Below are 22,376 nucleotides of genomic sequence, written 5' to 3'. Positions count from 1 at the left end.
TGTGACAGCTCATTAGAATGCACACAGACAAACCCAGGAGGAAATTTTAAATAATCTATATTATTTTTCCAGTAAGAATAAAGAATAAAATGCTAATTGATATTTGGTCTGTTGTTCTACAAGCTGTGAAATAAATTGTGCATTATATACTATACAACTAGCTTAGAGTAACAAAATCCAAGAGACGGTAAACTCTTAGTAGCTGTATGTAGATACAATTTTTATATATAGATGTGTATATAATATGTGTAGGCATATATTTGTCAACATGTATCGATATTCATGCTACTATTCAAAAGAGTCTTAGTGTATTTCTACATCTATTATTTCTATTAGAAACTTTTATTTATGAAAATTCAGTCCATTTCAGATTATCATCTGAACAGCACTACTTTAAAATGGTAAAAAGCAAAAGCAATGCAGAAAATGCATTAAGCAAAACTCAGTATCATGGCCATTAAGATATTCCATACTTTGTATTTGATAGTGCAAATCTCTAGAAACTTCTTACCTCATCAATCTGTTCCTTGTACCTATGCTTACTTCTAAAAAAATATAATATTAATCCAAGAAATCTCCTGGAATCCTGGTAGAGAGCCCACGTAACTTGAATGGTTCTATATACCATGCCATTTTCCTTAATAAACTCAGACATCGCCTCTATTATCCATAGGAGAACCAGCCTTCTTTACAAGACAAGTAAGGCTCTGAGCAAAGTGATCTCTGCCAACACTTCCAACTGCAGTTCCCCACCACTCTGTATCATACCACACCACAGGAAGACCAACCATTGAGATGATCTCATGTTTCTATTGTTATTCATCCTGTTCCCTCCACCAGGAATTTCCTCCCCGTGGATAAATTCATTTCATTGTTGGGCATAAATTCAGGTACCGTTTCCTCTGGAGACATTTGCTAATATCTCTATTTTACCACTTATCTGGTTTGCTTTTTCCTCTGTTCTTATAATGTCCTGTATATGTTACTAGCATTTTACTATCCAGAATATAGTTCATGCATCTCTTTTTAATTAATATACGCTCTTCATTGAGCAGTTTTAGGTTTACAAAATAATTGACTGGAAAGTATAGAGAGTTCTCATATACCCTTTCCCCAATTTGCTTTATTATTCATATCTTTCTTTAGTGTAGTACATCTATTACAAGTGAAGAGCCAATACATTACCAATAGTGTCCATGGTTATATGAGGTTCACACTTGTGTTGTACATTCTATTGGTTTTGACACACATATGTATAATTACATGTATCCACAGGATAATACAGAATAATTTAATTGCTTTAAAAATTCCCTGCAATCTACCAATCATCTCTCCCTCCCTTCAAATGAGGCCCTGGCAACCAGCGATATTTTCATTGTCTTTGTAGTTATACCTCTTCCAGAATGTCATATATTTAGAATCATACAGTATGATGCCTTTTCAGATTGGCTTCTTTCACTCAGCAATATGCATCTAAGATTCCTCCATGTCTTATCATGGCTTAATAGGTCATTCCTTTATATTGAACAATAACATTGCATTTTATGGATGTGGCACAATTTATTTATCCATTCGTCTAATGAAGGATGTTTTGATTGCTTCCAAGTTTTGGCAATTATGAATAAAGTAGCTATAAACATTCATGTGCAGGTTTTTGTGTTGACATAACTTTTCGCCTCATCTGAGTGAAGACCAAGGAATGTAATTGCTAGGTCATATGGTAAGAGTGTATGTCTTGTAAGAAATTGCCAAACTCTCCCAAAGTGGCTGTACCATTTCGCATTCCCATCAACAGTGAATGCGAATTCCTATTGCTCCACATCTCCACCAACATTTGGTGTTCTCAGTGTTTTTGATTTTAACTACGCATCTAATAGATGTGTAGTCATATCTCATTGTAATGTCAATTTGCAATTTTCAAATGACATATGATATTGAGCATCCTTTCATACGCTTAATGCCATCTGTGTATCTTTTCATTGATATGTCTGTTCAGATCTTTTGCCTATTTTTTAATTGGTTTAATTGGTTGGTGGTTTTCTTACTGATGAGTTTTAAGAATTCTTCATATATTTCTTCATACCAGTCCTTTATCAGATAAGTATTTTGCAGATTTTCTCCCAGTATGTGGCCTATCTTTTCATTCCCTTAATACTGTCTTTCACAGAGCTGAACTTTTTATTTTTAATAAAATGCAACTTATCAATTTTTCTTTCATGGGTCATGCTTTAGGTGATGTATTTAAAGAGTCACCACCATACCCAAGGCCACCTTTTCTCCCACTATCTCCTAGGGTTTTTATGGTTTTGCATTTTACATTTAGATGTAGGATTCATTTTGAGCAAATATTTATTAAGGTATAAGGGGAGTTTTTTTGTTTTTTTTCCATGTGGATGTCCAGTTGTCCCAGCATCATTTGTTGAAAAGATTATTCTTTCTCCATTGAATTGCCTTTGCTCCTTTGTCAAATATCAGTTGACTATATTTGTGTGGGTCTATTTCCAGCTCATTTTATTTTCCATTGGTCTATTTGTCTGTTCTTTCACCAATACCACATTTTCTTGGTTAATATAGTTTTAAACTGAGTCTTGAAGTTGGGTAGTGTTAGTGGTCCAAATTTGTTCTTCTGCTTCAATATTTTTTTGGCTTTTCTGGGTCTTTTGCCTTTACATGAGACTTTAGAATCAGTTTGTCAATATCCACAAAATTACTTCCTGGGATTTGGACTGGACTTGCACTGACTCTTCAGACCAAGTTGGGAAGAACTGCTATCTTGATAATATTGAATCTGCCTATCCATATACATAGAATAGCCTCCATTTCTTTAGATTTTCCTTGTTTTCTTTCACCAGAGTTTTTTTGTAAGTTTCCTCATATAGACTTTGAACATATTTTATTAGGTTTATACCTAAACATTTCCTTTTTTGTGCTAATGTAAATGCTATTGTGGTTTTAATTTTAAATTCCAGTAGTTCATTGCTAGTATATAAGAAAGCAATGGATTTTGTATATTAAACTTCTATCCTTCCACCTTGCTATAACTGCTAATTAGTTCAAGTAGATTATTTTTGTTGTGGAATCTTTGGGATTTCTGTACAATCATGTTATCTGCAAATAAAACAGATTTATTTCTTCCTTCCATTTCTTTTCTTGTCTCACTGCATTTGCCAGGACTTCTGGAACAATGTCGAAAGGGAGTGGTGAGAAGTGTATATCTTTTCCTTGTTCTTGATCTTAGCAGGAAAACATCTAGTTTCTCACCATTAAGTTTGATACTTGCTTTTTTTTTTTTTTAGTAGATGTTACTTAATGAATTGATGAGGTCCCCCTCTATTCTCAGTTTGCAGAGAATTTTTATTAAGAATGGATGTTGAATTTTTTTCAAATGCTTTTTTTGCATCTATTGATAAGATCATATGATTTTTATTCTTTAGTAAGTTGATATAATGGATTACATAAATTGATTTTTTGAATGTTGAACTAGCCTTGCATACCTGGAATAAATACCACTTGGTTTGATGTGTAATCCTTTGTATACATTGTTGGATTCAATTTGCTAATATTTTGTTGAGGATTTTTGCATCCATGTTCATGAGAGATATTAGTTTGTAGTTTTCTGGTAACATCTTTAACTGGTTTTGGTAATAAGGTAATTCTGGCTGCATAAAATGAGTTATAAATATTTCCTCTGCTTCTATTTTCTGGAAGTGATTGTAGAGATCAGGTATAATTTCTTCTTTACATGTTTGGTAGAATTCACCAGTGAATCCATCTGGGCCTGATGCTTTCTGTTTTGCAAGATTATTAATTATTTATTCAATTGGTTTAGTAGTTATATCTCTATTCAGATTTTCTGTTTCTCCTTGTGTGAGTTTTGGTAGAGAGTGTCTTTCAAGCACTAAGTCCATTTCATCTAGGTCATCAAATTTGTGGGTATAGAGTTGTTCATAATATTCCTTTATTTTTCTTTTAATGTCCACGGTATCAGAAGAGATGGTCAATCTTTCATTTCTGACATTAGTTACGTGTGTCTTCTCTTTTCTTAATCAAGCTAGAGGTTTATCAGTTTTATTGATCTCTTCCAAGTACCAGCTTTTGGTTCCATTGGTTTTTCCTGTTGTTTTGCTGTTTTCAATTTCATTGACTTTCATTCTACTTTTTATTATTTATTTCTTTCTGCTTGCTTTGAATTTATTTGCTCTTCTTTTTCTAGTTTTCTAAGGTGTAAGCTTAAATGATTGATTTTTAAATCTTTCTTCTTTCTAATACAAGCATTTGTTGCTATAAATTTTCCTTTAGGCACTGATTTTTTTAATGCGTCCCACAAATTTTGTTTTATTTACTTTAAAATATTTTAAAATATTTCTTGATACTTCTCTTTGACTCATATTTTAAGAAGTGTGTTGTTTAATCTCCAAGTATTCTGCTGTTTTCCATCTATCTTTCTGTTATTGATTTCTAGGTTTTTTCTTTCAACACTTTAAACATTTCACTCCACTCACTTCTTGTTTGTATAGTTCCTGAAAAGAAGTCCAGTGTTATTTTTACTCTTGGACCTTTATAGGCAAGGTCTATCCCCACCTCCCCATCCCCAGCTTCTTAAAGATTTCCTCTCTATCTTTGATTTTCTGCAGTTTGCATACGGTATGCCTATATGTAGATTTTTTCTTTTTTGGAATTTTTTTGCTTGTTCTCTTTAATTTCTGGGTCTGTGGTTTGTCATCATTGCTTCAAATATTTCTTTTTTAATTTAATTTAATTTATTTTTTATTGAAGTATAGTTAATTTACAATGTTGTGTTAGTTTCAAGTGTACTGCAAAGTGATTCAGGCATATATAAAATATTCTTTTTCAGGTTCTTTTCCATTGTAGGTTATTACAAGATACTGAATATAGTTCTCTGTGCTATACAGTAGATCACTGTTGTTTATATATCTTAAATATAGTAGTGTATATATTTTAATCTCAAACTCAAATATTTCTTTTGTTCCTTTCTTTCTTTCTTTTCCTTCTGATATTACCAATATGTGTACATTACAACTTCTGTAATTATCCCAGGTTTGGTATATTCTATTATATCTTTTTCATTTTATATTTCTCTTTGCATTTACATTGTGGGAGTTTCTATTGACATTTCTTCAAGCTCACTGATTCTTTCCCTGACTGTGTTCAGTATATTAATGAGCCCATCAAGGGCATTCTTCATTTTGGTTAGTGTTTTTAATTTTTAGCATTTCCTTTTGATTCTTTCTACGAGTTTCCATCTCTGTGCTTACATTACCTATATATTCTCACATGCTGTCCATTTTCCCCATTAGAGCCCTTAGAATATTAACCATAGTTGTTTTAAGTTCCTGATAGGATAGTTTCAACATGTCTGCCATGTCTGAATCTGGTTCTGATGCGTGTTCTGTCTCTTCTGTATGTTTTGTGTATTTTAGTGTGCTTTGCAAATTTTTGTTGAAAGCGGAACATGTACTGTGAAAGGAGCTGAGATAAACATGCCTTTAGTGCGAGGTTTTATGTTTATCTGGCTAGAGGTTAGGCTGTGTTTACTGTAGGTGTAGTTATCAGAGGTAAAGTTTCCTCTGATATCCTTTTTTTTTTGGTCTCCTCTGTTGTGTGTGAGTTTCCCTAGAGTGTGCTTAAATAAAGCCTAAAATGTACATTTCTCCCCATTATTATACAGGAGATCTACTGATGTGGTGGTAAGGTTAGGTATTTCCTTTCCCCTACTTGGAAGCAGGAAGTGGCTGGAGTTGGTTTTTCCCTTTGCCAAGGTCAGTTAGGCTCTGGTAAAATAATTTATCTTGAGGGCAGTCCATGTTAAGAAGAATAAAATATTCTGGGAGTATTTCAAAATGGCTACTTTCCTCTTCTCCTGCTGGAAGCATAAGTTTATTTTTCTCTGATCTTTACTGTGAGAACCTGTAGGGCTCCTGAAGGTAAAACTCATAAAAGTGCAGGACCTCCCTAAGACTATCCCCTGCCCCCTGGAATTTTTAACTCTCAGACATGCCCACACTGAACCTCCAGCCATTAGTCAATCACAGGTTTGTCTAGCCCAGTACAGGTTCTTGTGGAGATTTCTGTTGTGCTAAGTTTTGAGTCTTTCCATCCACCTGCCTGTTCAATTTTGGGGGCAGTGGTTTCCTTTGTGAGCTTAATCTTCTGGTGGATCTAAGAAGAGTTGTTGATGTTCAGTTCAGCTTATTTCTTGTGAGAATCAGAGTGATTATTTCTAAGCTCCCTATATGCCAGGTCAGAAACTGGAAGTCCTGTATATATCTTTTTATGTGTTTCTCTTGTAACTAGTGCCTGGTACCTTTTGAGAGACCAGAAAGTCATAAAGTGTATGTAGATTGAAAGAATCAATTCTCTATGACCACTTATCACTAATGTCAAATTCCTTAAAATCTAAAACATTTTCTTTTTGTATCTCCCATATGCCAGTGCCCAGCATCTAAAACTATTTTCAGTGAATAAATAATTTAACTTGCTTTAAAAGCATGGCTTTGTGGTCTGAACCAACGCCGCTATATATGCTCAAACTTCTTATGCAAAAGAAGAGAATGCACTAAAATAAACCACTTCATTTTAATTTACTTCACATCATACCTAGTAGAAAGATAGGCACCAGAGAATAATTATGACAACCATGAAAATGAAGAGACATTAAAAGGTGTCCTGATAATCAGATAACTTTTCCATTTTGAGATGTCTTTACTGAACATTTTGTACACAGCTTTGCAGGAAATAATTAAAACTAAATTCATAAATACAAAGTAAAATAGGTGGAGATAAAGAGCTATATTTTATCAAGAAACAGTTTCGATGGTTCTAGTTAGTTTGCAATCTTTCTTTTGCTGCCTAGTCTCATTCTATAAAGACTGGATTCCTAGGGAACAAAATGTTTCTCTTTATGCTTCCTCACCATTTAGCATCCTTATGAGGGGATTCACCACAGAGTTCTTCAAAGGGGAGCAATTCAGCACCCCAGGGCCAGGCCAGCAGCAGCGCTTCCCAAACCATCATCAGGCACTTTTAAGGATGAACAACAGCTCCCCAGGAGGCGCAGTGCAAATCCAGCCCTTTAAACTCATTTACTTTAATTGCGTAACATTTTAAATACTGCACACCAGTGAGAGGCAGGTGGCTCAGCAGGTGCAATGTGGCGAGCTGCCAATAATGGCATCAGAAAAACAGTCCCTCACAGAGGCAAGAAGCAAAAGAGACTGAGTGAAGAACTCCTCTGAGCTTAATGTCTATTTCATCCAGTAATTGCATCAGAGGGGAGGATTTCCAAGCAATCTAAACCAAAGCTGTTTTATTCATTTTTAGCTGTGCCTTTTTTTTTAAAGGGGAGGTCTCAGAAATAGAATTTTAGTCCAAATTCAGCCAAGTCCTTTCTGCATTCACCCTACTGAAACTCATTTATGGGTAAAGGTGTTAAAGAAAAGAAAATCATAAAAGCAGATGTTTTCTCTCTAAAACTTGTTTTATGAACAATCTGAAGCATATGATGCTAAGTTTTATATTGGGGGTATTAATTTAACCCAAGTAAAATTTGAAGGCAAATTATTAAAGGAATTCATGAGAGTAACTTCTAAACTAATAATAAACTCCAAACTACATAAACGTTCTATTTTTTCTTTCATTGGCACTCTTTATGTACAAGGAAGAAAAACTGTGCAGATAAAGTATAAAAAAAGAGTATACTACATATATTTTTTAAAAAACCATTAAAATTAGATATTCATGGAAATACCCAAATTGATTAGAGATAGGTAAATGAACACAGATTTAACTCTTTATCTTTTTTTTTATAAAAACAAGGAATTCATGATAATATTGAGTTTTTTTTAAATCACAGACATCATTAATTTTTTTTTTTTTTAATATTTTGACCAAATTGAGCTCTGAAGATAAAGTGGTGGTGAGTGGAGAGAAGTGAATGTTTTGATTATTGAATACCATCTCTATTTCAGGCTTTCTTTTTGCCAAAATGCAACTCTGTTGAAGTTTATACAGAACTGGCAGTTAAAGTATCATCACATAAGATACCCTCAGCAGCAGATCAAAACAATTCAAAGTAAGACAGAAGAAGGAAAATAGAGGGGAGAAGTTGCTAAAATTTAAGATCTATCAATATTTGCCAGGTCCTGTGGTTTATCTGTTTCATCTATGTATTCTGAAGGCAGGTGTTATTCATTCTACTTTTCTTTTGTGTTAACTGAGGCTAAGAGGTGTTGGCCCCAGTCAGACAGCTATTGGGTGGTGCAGAACAGTTTCAAATAATTTTATCTTTATGCCACGGTGAGCTATTTGGTTGGCACACATACTTTGCAAGATATATCAATAATTTAGGGATTATGTGATAAGAAATGAGGGTTTTCCTTCATATTTATTTTACTACCAAGATGATGGCAGTGATGAAACCCCCAAGAAGAGATAGGTCTGTAGAAAACTATAAACGGTTATATTCAGAGTCCTGCCTACATGTAAGTTATAAAGAGGGTGTAGATGGCTATACCTTCTCTAATTTCTGCCTTTTATTTCTATACTTTCTATTAATAAAAGTACTTGGGTCATCTGATAAATCAAGAAATACCTCCCGTATACAATACAATATTTTCTATTAACTTACACTCACCCATTTCATAACTTACCCTTTCATATCATCAATCAGGGTATCCTTTCAGTCATGGCAGTACACAGAGAGTAGGCAAAACAGGAATGTAAGAATATACCTATTTCACACCAAAATAAAAGTAAGATCAGAAAGGAAACTTGTATAATGAAAAACTTTACATAGCATAATGTGCTCTCACTCTGCAGATATTCATAACCAGTAATTAGAATTGCCGTTTGCATCATTTTTCTAAAAAGACATCTAGAGTAACTTACTCTTTTGTTTCTTTTTTTTTTTTTTTTAACATCTTTATTGGAATATAATTGCTTTACAAGGTGTGTTAGTTTCTGCTGTATCACAAAGTGAATCAGCTATACGTATACATATATCCCCATATCCCCTCCCTCTTGCGTCTCCCTCCCACCCTCCCTAACCTTGCTCTTTTGTTTCTGATGTTGAAAACTTTCTCTGGTGATATTTAAGTATCTCTCTTCTCTGCCCTGGCATTCATAGTGCCTTGAATAATCTTGTCTGGCAGCAGCAGGAGTCCTGAAGCCAAGTCAGACAGACGCAAGAAGGAACATTCCTGATTGCTGATGAGGCCTCCTGGAACCACACATCTGTTATGTAGGGATTTGAGGCTTCTAATCAGATATCAGGTGAGAACACATGACTGGCTTAAAGTCTTTGATGTTCTGTCATTTGAATAACGAGAGGCTGGTCAAATGATTATCCAGTCTGTGGATTAGCCAGATTCTAACTCTGCCATCCCAACCTTATGTTACCAAACCAAACTTGGGCCCACTTGCCCGTGCACAGTAAAGCCAATCTACTGACACTGGGGTGTGGGGTGAAGGAAAATGCAGCGTTTATTGTAGGGCACCAAGCAAGGAGTCCAGGGAAGCTAGTGCTTAAAAGACCGGAACTCCCCAAAGGCTTTTAGGGAAAGGTTTATAAAGACAGGGTGAGGGACAGGATTTGTGGGGTGTGTGATCAGCTCGTGGACATTTTCCTGATTGGTTGGTGGTGAGGTAAGTGGGAGGCAGCAATGTCAACCTTCTGGTTCCAACTGGTCTGGGGTCTGTGTGCTTGTGGGCAGCATACAGTTAACTTCTTCTACCTGGTGGAGGTTTCAGTATCTGCAAAACAGCTCGAAGAACGTGGGTCAGAATATTATCTATAGTACTTGAGGAAGAACTGAAGGTCCTTGACTTTGTTTAATGGCTAAAGTATTATTGTTTTGTCTTGCTTGACTGTTTTCCTTTCTTTCTGCATTTTTTCACTTCTCTGATTACATTTATTCTTTGACTAAAATTTTTCTGCAGACGAAAGGCAGGTGGAGGACATAGGGTAGGGGATAGTCCTGTTCTGGGAAGGCCCCATAGGATCCTGCTCGGTTACACTAGACAGTTTAAAACTCATTTGATTCCTTCAAGAAGATAAAAAAGAAAAAGCAAAGGGAGAAATAATCAGCCTACTTTTTCATTAACAGAAGTTCTGGGTAAAAAGGAGAAGCTAAAACCAACATTGAAGTGAAATATAGATTTGATATATCAGATTTTTAATTACAATGAATGACAGATTGCTGAAATATTCATGTGGTAGAAATGATTAGACACATTGCCTGGTAGGTATGAGAAGTGGTGCAGTGTAATTTGTCTTTATTCTTGCGAACAGCGGAATTTGTCTCAGCACAGGAGATGGAGACGGAGTCAGAAAGGTTAGGTTAATTTCCAGTACAAGGGCCAGAAAGTTACCAGGCCTAAGGCATGTATAAATCTAGGATTGCAAAAAGAAGGGGTGTGATAGAAATGAGATGGATACAATGAGTTCTGAGAAATTTGGGGAAATTTTTTTTCTGCTTACAGTCAGTTTATTAATATAATGAGTTATTCACAGTTTTGTTTTAAAATTGCATTAATCAGGGTTCTTCAGTGTATATTTCCAAATTTAGGATTTTTACCGATCCGTTAGGTAAGAAATGGAGTTCCAGTTGTAGTTTAATTTGCATACGCCCTATGATTACATAGGTTAAGCATCTTGTATATTTAAACATATTTTAAGCTCACAATAAATAACACAGAATTATAACCTGTCAGTGTCTGGAGGGTTATCATAAATAAAACTGCTCAGGGAGTCTGTTACTTAGAAAATATAGTTACTAAGTTAAGAAATTAAAGCATAAATATTTGACTCAATATTATGAGATTGTTATTATTTGTTAAAATGAAAAAATTCAGATTGTTTTCAAGATTGACATTTAGTTTTTGAATTACTCAGTATGTTTAGAAAAATCTATGGCATGAGAAACAATTTGGAACATATCTTTAAGGCTCCTTAGCGGTAGATGAATCTTAAAAGGTTTAGTGATTTAACTTAAGGTTAAATCATTCTGCCTCACTCTGTGTTCAGCATTTATTAAAGCTATTGGAATTGAAAAGACTCAAAAACTGAAAAATTCAGTGTTTTCAAGTGTTTTATGACAAAGAAAATCAGTGATCACATATTGAGGCTTTTCAAAATGTGATTTGTATATTTTTGAGATATAATTGGCATACAAAATTATATTAGTTTCAGGTATACAACATAATAAATCAGTATTTGTAAATATTATTATATGATCACCACAGTAAGTCTAGTTAACAACCATCACCACATATGGTTTCCTTCTCTGTACAGAAGCTTTTTATTTTGATGTAGTTCCTCTTGCTTATTTTTGCTTTTGTTGCCTTTGCTTTTGGTGTCAAATCCAAAAAAATCATTGCCAAGACAATATGAAGGAGGTTAGCCCCTATGATTTTCCTAGGAATTTTATGGTTTTAGGTTTTATGTTCAAGTCTTTAATCTATTTGTGTTGATATTTGTGTATGGTGTAAGATAGTGATTCAGTTTCATCCTTCTGCAAATTTTTGTCCAGTTTCCCTAGCACCATTTATTAAGAGACTATCCTTTAAAGGGTCTTTAAATACTGTGGGTATGTAAAGTCTATCAAATGTCTTTTTTTTATATCTAAAGAAAAATAATCTAGTAGTTTTTTCTCTTTGATTGGTGTGCTGTTCTGGTGTGCTGTTCTACATCAATAGTTTTTTTTTTTTTTTTTTATTGAGCCATTCTTTCATATTTAGGGTAAATATAATTTAACAATGATCCATTGTTTTTCTCAGTTGTTGCCAATTTAAACTTACTAGTATTTTATTTATTTTTAAAAATATATGCGTATTTGTATTTATGCATATATGTATATAAATTGTCTTTTAGTTCATGTGTGTACAGTTTATCTGTTTTGAGGATCAGTTTGTTATTATTTGTGGAATTATTTAGTAGCATAATATCTCTTTCCTGTATTTTGGAACTGTTTACATATCCTGATTTTTTTCTATTATTCCTTGGGTATGTAAAACAATTGACAGAGAACAAACAGGGCTGACTTGTTTTTCTGTTAATTTATTCTTATGTTCAATTATTCATAAAAAATGTTAAGATAAGGTGAGGCATCAGAAACACAAATAGTAATATAATATTATTCTTGACTTCAAGGAACTTACAGTTTGTGAAAAACACATGTAAGATCAAATGCAATTTAATGTCCTGGTTGCTTTGACAGTATTTTTAAAGACTAATGTGGAAGTGAAAAGGGAGATGAGATAGACAACATACAAATCCACTGACGAATCAATGGGATGACTAGAGATCACCTGCCTCCTGACATGACGGAATACAAAATACATAGCACTATCTGTATAGTATTCTTAGTTAAAAAAAAAAAAAAATATACTGAAACTCTTTCTCACTATCCCCACAATAATAGGTTGAATGAAGGATAAAGGGACAATTTGTACAACAAAACAAGCAATCAGTCACCCAAATCCAGAATGTGAGACATTCTTGAATTCAAATGGTCTTAAAATTGGGTTCTTAAAAATTACAGCATTAGAGGAAAGAAAAGATTGGAGGAAAGTGATCAAAAGTGCAAACTTCCACTTATAAATGATGACTATAGCAAACACAGCTATGTGATACATAGGAAACTTGTAAAAAGAGTAGATCCTAAGAGTACTCGTCACAAGGAAAAAGATTTTTCTTTTATTTTTATTGTATCTATATGAGATGATGGATGTTAGCTGAACCTACTGTGGTAATCATTTCACAGTATAGGTAAGTCAAATCATTATGCTGTACACTTTAAACTCCTACAGTGATTACGTCAATTTTTGCTCAATAAAACTGGAAAAAGAAAAGATATGGCCTAAGAAAATGATGGGATTGTTATGGAGCAAAAGAGACAAAAAACAGGGAAACAAAATGCAGTGTGTACATCTTGTCTGAGCCTAATTTAAACAAATCAACTATAAAGAGACATTTGTGAGGCAATCTTAGAAATTTGAGTATAGTCTGTACTAGATTTTTTTTTTTTTTTAAGATTTATTGATTGATTGATTGCTATGTTGGGTCTTCGTTTCTGTACGAGGGCTTTCTCTAGTTGCGGCAAGCGGGGGCCACTCCTCATTGTGGTGCGTGGGCCTCTCACCATCATGGCCTCTTTTGTTGCGGAGCACAGGCTCCAGACACGCAGGCTCAGTAGTTGTGGCTCACGGGCCTAGTTGCTCTGCGGCATATGGGATCCTCCCAGACTAGGGCGCGAACCCGTGTCCCCTGCATTAGCAGGCAGACTTTCAACCACTGCGCCACCAGGGAAGCCCTAGATGATTTTAATAAATTAGTTTTGGTGAGTGTGATAGCATTATGGTTACATTTTATAACCGTGTCTTTAGAAATATTTACTAAAGAATTAAAGGTAAAAAAATGGTTGCTTGGTATTTGCTTTAAAATATCAAATTACAACAATGATATAGAGATGATAAAATTAGCGAAATATATTTATTGGAACTGTATAATGAATACATCATGATTCATTACACTGTTCTCTCATTTTTTTGATATTTGAAAATTTTCTGCGATAAAATTTTTTTAAATAATAAAAGATAAACCTCTAATCTGAAATAATAAGGAACTCTTTCCTCAAAGTATTCAAAATATTGTTTATGTAAACGGACATTCTTTTGTAACCTGCTGCTAAGACACATACTATGCTATTTAGAATTGATGATTATGTGCCATCTGAATATAATCTTTGAAAAGACACTATCCAGACATTATACAAACAACATTCAAAATACCTTATTCAGGACACTTGTTTTGATTATAAAATGCAATTTTGTTAACTTGTCACGGACTGTGGAGAAAGAAAGGACATAACAATTGGAGAGCTGTTTTCTCCCCATTAACATTAACACAGATATAAAATGTTTATTTCTTATTTATCAAAAAAAGGATATACAAATATAAAATGTTTATTTCTTATTTATCAAAAAAAGGATATACAAAATCATACCTAAATTTTTTTTTTTCCAAAGAGAGTTCCTTTTTTTTTTTTAATTTTTATTTATTTATTTAGTTATTTTTATTTTTGGCTGTGTTGGGTCCTCGTCTCTGTGCGAGGGCCCCCTCTAGTTGCGGCAAGCGGGGGCCACTCCTCATCGCGGTGCGCGGGCCCCTCACCACCGCGACCTCTCTTGTTGCGGAGCACAGGCTCCAGACGCGCAGGCTCAGTAACTGTGGCTCACGGGCCCAGCCGCTCCGCGGCATGTGGGATCCTCCCAGACCAGGGCTCGAACCCGTGTCCCCTGCATTGGCAGGCAGACCCCCAACCACTGCGCCACCAGGGAAGCCCTATACCTAAATATTAACATGCTTCTTTTGGTAGCAGATAACTTCCATCTGAAAACAGTAAAGACAAGAAAAAGTAAAGCTTCAAATGTATAGAAATAAATATTCAATACTAAAAAAATTAACTTACTCTTATATAAAAAATAACTTAGATTATCACACCCAGGAGAAAAAGCACACCCAGCAACTGTGCTAAAATAAACCACCTTCTGAGAAGCAACTGCAAAAGTATGTATTTCCATGATTTGTTTTCTCTGTCTAATCAGTAATTTCATATTAACTTCTGCTACCACCCAGTGAAGAAATGGCTAGGAAACTTCTCCCTGATATGGGACAGAAAAGACTTCCTGTACCATGAATCTTCTCTTGGTTGTTGAGGGGCACTTTGCAAAGTGTGAAAGAGTTTGAAAATGGCCATCAATTTTGTCTGCCACCCATTTTTCATTGGAAAGTTGGCACTACTGGAACAGCAAGAGAAGGAGTCAAGAAAAAAGGGAAAAGAAATAGTCCAACTCCTTAAAAGAACAGATGAACGGAATGAATTCTTCAGACAGATGATGAAACACCATCTGTGACCCAGTATACAGTTGACAGAAGTAAAATCTGTTTCTCCATTTAAAAACAAAACAAAACAAAACAAACATTTCTATCAGAGCTGATTCCTCCATATGAAATTTCCATAAATAGTTTCAGAAAATATTATAAATTGACACATTCCTCTTTATAAAAATTCCAGAAAATTCTTGCAATTACTAGGCAAGTTTTCCTACCATAAAGTTATTTCAAAGAGTTTAATGAAAGATACTCTAGCAAGTAAATGGCACCTAATTATCTTTCCTGAATCATCCATTGATAGAATCAGGATGACATCAGAGATACAAAGTTTAAGAGGAACACAAATAGCAATACATATCCCAGCTTCTGCCAGACTCTTAGAACAATCTATCAGGTTTTAAACCATGAAATACTAAATTTAGGGTAAATAAGATAAAAAGGATGAGGCTTCCTTGACTGAAACACTCAGAAACCTCAGTGCGTCTAGCCCTTCCCTTAGAGCAGAGTACCTTCTGACACAGCACTCATCGGTCCCCAGACTCATCAGTAGGACTCTGCATCCAATTACATAGTACTCAGTCCTCTAACAAAGGCCAGGCTGGAGGGGAGAGGCCACAGTGCATGGAGTAACCTACAGGCAGCTACCCTCCTGTGCACAGCCCGTGGTTTTGCTTTATGCCAACTTCACAGCAGGGCCCAGCAATTTTTCTCCTGAAAAAGAAAATCTACTCCAAAAAAGCACTAGGACACAAAGTTGACTCTACAGAAGATTCTTGGGGACACAGAAGAGAATTTATGCCACATACTAGAAAGCAAGCAGCCTAGCAAAACATTGGGGGTTTATATTGTCCCCCACGTTCTTCTTTTATGAGTAGCCACTAGCCCCCTCTCTTTCCTTCCAGAGTATTCCCCGTAAGACAATATCCTTAGCTTTTCTTTTTCTAACTAGACCTATTTGAGGACTTACAGGCCCTGCAGGCCCAATTCAGAGCAAGTTCATCAAATCATTCATCTAATGAACTCCTCTAACTGCCTAGAGGGAATCTGCTGCTAAGAAATTTCAGTTTTGTTTGTCATCTTTGCATCCTGGAATATGAAATAAGCAGTTGTTAGGACAGAGGCTGGAAGGGCCCTCAGTGAAATACGTGCATGTGCAGGTAAGCTTTCTTGTACTGCGTAGAGCCTTTGCAGAACAGTAAATGTCCTGTGTTACTTAGAAATAAACTCCCCTCGTAGCAAGAAGGCTAAGCAATGGGAGAGAGCCGCAATTATATTTACCACAAAGCTGATTTCCACAGATGTCTGCTTCATTAAGTTCAGGGCACTTTGCTTGCAGAGGCAATTTAGATCCTAGGATTTGGTTGGGTTATGCAGTGTTTCCTAACTTTGAATGTGCACATGAATCACCTGGGGATATTGTCAAAATGCAGATTCTGATTCAGTAGGTCTGCGTGGTGGCCTAAGGTTCTACCTTTTGAACAAATTCTCTTGCTTCTGGTCCATGGGTCACACTTTGACTAGCAAGGAGAGTGTTCTAATGGAGCAGGGGTGCTGGTGGTGGTGAAAGAATGGGAGAGGGAAGGGAAAGCAACTTGCAATCAAAAGGCATTTCTGTGTAAAATTTCTGGTAAGTTAACTAAAGAGAAAGATACTCAGATTTCCAAGGTGCTAATACTTTGTTTTGATTTCTTCATCTACTCATTCTAATTACTCTGTATCAATTTTGTAACTCATTTAATATTTGCAATTTTGTATTCTTTTTCTTAAAGAGGACCCCTAAAACTGTAAAAGCTTCAGGCTACATAAAACCTGGATCTGTCATTATCCGTGGGGAACCAGAAATTTGGTTTGAGATTGTGCACATCCACTTAGCCTCATGGTTCACATCTGAGAGGAGGGATTTATCAGTAGGAAGTAGGGCAGTGAGGAAAGAATATATATATAGTCTGGTGCAAAAAAAAAAAGGCCCAGAAACATCTCTTTTCAGTCAAGACTGAGTGAAGAATAATGAAGGAAAAAAAAAAAAAGGAGCTCTTGGCTTTACTAAAAAAAAAAAAAAACCTCTACAACAATAAAGAGGAGTGTTATTATTAAATTAGGAGGAAATGATAAAATAATTACTATTTGAATCAGAATAAATTTAAACTTTTAAAAGTATTTGTTCAACAACATACCAAAGAAATTGTGAAATCTTGGGAAAAAAGAAAAGAGAGACTAAAAATTATGGGGCAAATGTGAAAACTCAAAACCACAGAGGTCTGGATATATTCTATCCAGGGAAAAAGAAAAAAAAAAATCCACAATAAAAAAAAATAGGAAAAAACTAAAATAAGAGGCATAAATATAGAGAATGTAAAGTAAGATTGTGATATCAAATTATATAAATATAACCCCAGACTATAAACTTTAAAACCTGGCCTAAGCATCATCAGGTCAGAAGGGAGGTTACTTTTGCTATAGTATGAAAGACACTGATGTAAAATTCATGGTGAACTGGGGAAATAAGTCCCTGAGAAAAATATCAGTATACCAGTATTAGTCTATGGAATCTTAAATAGACAAAGATACAGAAGGGAACTAGAAGCCATAAAGAATATAATAGAAGAGAATTGTATTTTTAGTAAGTTCTGTAACTTCACTGAATCATTTTCAAGAATCAAGCTTTATTGAACATGCACATGTTCTTAGATTAAAATACCAATACAAAAAAACGCATAAGATCTACATATTGTGTCAATATATTATTAAAAATATACCAAAAATTTCAAATTAGAAAGATGCCTTTCTGAAACATATCAAGGCATCAAATATGCAATGAAAGATATTTTGGAAAACCAACCTATTGTGTCAAAATTGAACAACTAAAGCTGTATTTAGAAGTAAAATCACAGTATTACATGCTTCAGTTATTTAAAGAAAAAAAAACTACTTTCAGCTATGGTAATTAGAGAAAGAAATATATAAGAAAATAAAATGGAATTATGAGGAAGAAAAATTACAGTACAGAAGAAAATAGAGGGGAAAAACTACAATTGATAAGTCTGAGAGCCACGCTACTTTAATCAAATCTAAAATGAAATTCCAATAAATGTAAATTTAGGGGCTTCCCTGGTGGCGCAGTGGTTGGGAGTCTGCCTGCTAATGCAGGGGACACGGGTTCGAGCCCTGGTCTGGGAGGATCCCACATGCCGCGGAGCGACTGGGCCTGTGGGCCACGATTACTGAGTCTGCGCGTCTGGAGCCTGTGCTCTGCAACAAGAGAGGCCGCGATGGTGAGAGGCCCGCGCACCGCGATGAAGAGTGGCCCCCGCTTGCCACAGCTAGAGAGAGCCCTCGCACAGAAACGAAGACCCAACACAGCCATAAATAAATAAAAATAAATAAATTTTCAAAATAATCTGTTAAAAAAAAAAAACACGTGAAATTAAAAAAAAAATGTAAATTTAATTAACAGAACACACAAATAAAAATTAGAAATGGAAAGTATTAAGTCTTTTTTTAGTAGAAAGAGAGTGAAACCCATCTCCAACTTCTTTAGAGGGACATAGGTAAATTTAATTGCTAATATTGGAGTATAAAACAAGATTTTGAAAGGACAGGGATGAAGTTGAGCCTCAATACAAACTAAAACAAGGACCTTCAGGCAGTAAGCTTCTCTGTAGGGGTTGGGTACTTAAAGGCTTTATTGTAAGAGAATGTAGCTTTTTACCAGAACTGATTTTTTTGACAACATAACTCCCATAAAACTTCTGTCATTTGTCCGTGATTTTCATTTCTGAGAATTTTGTGTGGAAAGCAAAACTAGAAATCTTCTGGAATCATGCACTTTTTAAAAACACATTATCTGAGGCTGTACCCACCTAATCTAAGTTTCCAATTTTTGCCCTCTCTGGGCATAATTAGGAATCTGTATCTGGGAAAGTCCAGCATTTTCAAACTCATATACTTTGTGATGTTAACTCAGACCTAGTGGATGCATTAGATTTGATTTTACTTTACAAAGGGATACATCATTCCAAGAGACTGGGAACAGCAAGAGTTGATATGTGGGGTTGTCAGATTTCACTGAAATTTTTGCTATTCTATCTCCACTCAAATGGCCACAGGCCCATCATTTCGTTATTAGCACACTAATTGGAGGTTGCAAGGAAATCTGGCCTCATACATGATAATCTGCGTCTCACCAATTGGTTTCAAATCCTATACCACAAGAAAAAACACATCTTTTAACAAAGTTTAAAATTACCCTGCTATTTTCTCCCTGCTCTTGCACATGAGCCCCTGTGGATTTGAGCTTGTCAGTCTTGTGGTATCTTGGCTGAGGCCATAAGAAATAGTCAATAGACTTTAATATTCTGCACCTTTCCACAATATACAAGAGTGTTCCTATCTTAGCACAAACAAAAGACACACCTAGTAGAAGTGTATTCTTTCACTGTATAAATACGCTTGTCAACTGTCCAACCTAGGATTAGGGAACTTCTCACTATACCCATCACACTCAGGGAGAGAACAAAAGTAAATGATATGATTTGAAATTTAATAGTATGATGGCAGACTTAAATCATGTTAAATGTGACCTCCACTTCTGGGCAATATAACATAATAGGACCTGGATTTACCCTCCCACCTGAAACAACTAAAAATAGATAAAAACAGGTTTCAGACATTGGGTATCAGGTAGGGAAGAACAGTGATTCCTGAGACAGGGAAACAAAATGAGCCCTACAATTTCTGGAGAGACTGTCTAGGCCACAATGAAATGAGTGGGAACCCAAGTAGAACCAGGAGGTCTCCCTCAATGGAGGAGACAGTTGACAGTCTGAAAGGCCAGTGTGGTAGGAATCACAGGCCAAAGAGTACATGAAGGGTCTGTGCATTTACCTCTGTTAAATTATGCCTCAATTTGTATATATATATTTTAAATTATCATATGTCTGAAGCTGAAAGGCAAGGAGAAAGTCCTATGAGGTCTGATGATGTATTATTGGGAATGTGTTTACAGCAAGTAACTTTTAGAGTCTTTTTATAAAAAGAGGCTCATTTTTCTCACATCAAAAGAAATTACTCTCTCATTGGTTTATCTGCTCGTATATGTCATGAGCTACCTAGGCTATTTGTGTGTTTTTAACTTTGCCATTCTTAATGTTTGGCTTTTGCCCTTTTAAATGCTTTATAGTTTCAAGATGGTCACTGTAACTCCAACCATCATTTCCACGTTCAAGGGAAGAAGGGAGTGACAACCCTTTTTAAATCAGGAAAATAAAACAATCTTATGGTTTCTTAAATTCTTAAATGACATCTTAAGAACCCACCCCCAGAGACAGCATATGTAATGGTAATACATACATACATATGTATGGTAATTTTACTTTCACTTTATATATACATAAAATATAGAAAATTTTTATGTTGGAAAGCTTCCCAGTGGCAAGACAGGCCGGTAAAGGGAGTAGCTTTTCCAACAAGGAGGAATTGTGTTGGAAAAAGTTGTGGGTTATCCAAGCCACGATGTCTGCCGCAAAGAAGGCAGCTGAGGCTTGATTGGCAGGATTGGATTTCTTGTTAAGGACTTAAGTCTTTATCCTTAAGAGAAACAAAGATATATTTAGAAGCTTTAGGCATGAACAAAATATGGCATGTTTTTGGAGAGGTTACTAAAGGAGTAGAGAAGAGAAATAAAGGTGGCTTGGGGTAGATGATCAAGGTAGTAGAGATGGGTATAAGTCAATAATTAGAAAGGTAATTAGGAAATGACATCACCAAGGTATAAAGATTGGATTTCAGCATTTAAAGAGATGAGGTGAGTGATTTTCAAGTCTTTTGCTTGAATACTTGAGTGCTGTGGATTGAGATAGGAACAGAAGCTGGATAGAAAATAAGTCTGAGGGGTAGAGAATATAGATTTCTTTTGAGGAATTCACTTTGAGTATCTAAATGAAATTTATCTGGAGATGACAATTAGAAAGCTATTTGGAATTGGAATTTAAAGGAGAGCGTGAAATACTTGTATTTATAAATACAAGTATTTATATAGCATTGCATGCCATGCATAAGAAGAGAACCTCAGAAAGAGTCTTAAAAAACTCCCACAATGACAAATTTATTTAGCGGACAAGTCAACAAAAGAAATTGAGAGAGAACACGTGGAGTAGAAGAAAACCAGGACAGTAAGTGCCACAGAAACCAAAGAAAGTGAATTGAGAAGGAAGAAGTGATCAGCATGCCAAAGTGTATTCAGATGTAAAGAAATTAATGGAATATCAAAGATAGAAAAGTGTACCTTAGAATGATTGACATCTTAGCAAGAGAGATTTCAGTTGAATGGTGCTGATCCATATTATGTGGCAATTTGTTTCTGGAGGAGTGCAGGGGGAAGTAAGTGAATGGAGAAGAAATATTTTTTGATACATTTCATCTATCAAATTACATTTCATTGTAAAAGCAAGAAAAGAGTAGAAGGAAAGGGTGTGGGCTTGAGGGGAAAGTATGTATATGCTTTTTATGAGCTGACAGAATTAAGTATGTACAAATGCTGAGGAAGGGCCATTAGTGGGTGTAGGGAGAGCCCAGGTATGGGTGTTGCAAGAAAAATATAAAAGAGGATAGGATGAGGGCAGAGATAGGCTGCTTTGCAAATATGGACATGGAATTTTGAGTTTCCCCCCGTGTTCTGGCTTGTTTACTTTCTAAAGTGGAGACAGTGTCATCTTCTGAAAAGAAGGGAGGATGGAGGGTTGAAGAAAGTAGAAGACGTTTGAAATAGTCATTTCAAAGAATGAGAGAAGCACCTGACTAGAAGAAATACAATGGTTGCCAGAAAGTTTGAAAATCTGGTCGATATTAAGCCATAAATGCACACTGGCAGTTGGGTTTAACTACCCAGGTGCAAGTTTAGAGAAGGCAGATAATTAGATTCATCCAGCTCTGTGGTTTTGCCAGGCAGGTGTGTTGAAAGGACAAAGGCACAACAGGCATTATAAATTTTGCAGATTGTGGTTGAAATGATGAAGCATGGAATCTAAAGTATCTGGGAAAAGGGTTCCATGATAATGATGATTTTTACCTTCATGATTTTCAAAGTTCCCAAATTTTCTGTACATGAAATATATTTCTTTTAAATTCAGCAAGTCAGTTAATTAACTTTCAGTAGTTTAAAAGTTTTAAATAGCTCAGTATAATAGACATCACATATCAAACGTTATGATCAGACAGCCTATAGCACTGTAGATTCCTGAATATCATCAATAGTTATAATACCGTGTCCTTCACACTCACCTGCAGCAAAGAAGATTTGATCCCTTCCTTGGGGGTGGCACGTGAAGCTAGAGCTACACTGCCTGTACTGTTTGGGTCATATACCTGCAGCTTGTCCTGGCCATCATTTTTATGTGCAGCTCACCATCTGTTTTTACACTCTCCTTGAGGTAGCTTCAGTGGTCTGTATAGCTCATCCTTCTTT

The sequence above is a fragment of the Balaenoptera physalus genome, assembly GCF_965194825.1.
Source record: "Balaenoptera physalus genome assembly, chromosome: 2".
NCBI lineage: Eukaryota > Metazoa > Chordata > Mammalia > Artiodactyla > Balaenopteridae > Balaenoptera > Balaenoptera physalus.
Note: the sequence above shows the minus strand (reverse complement) of the source record.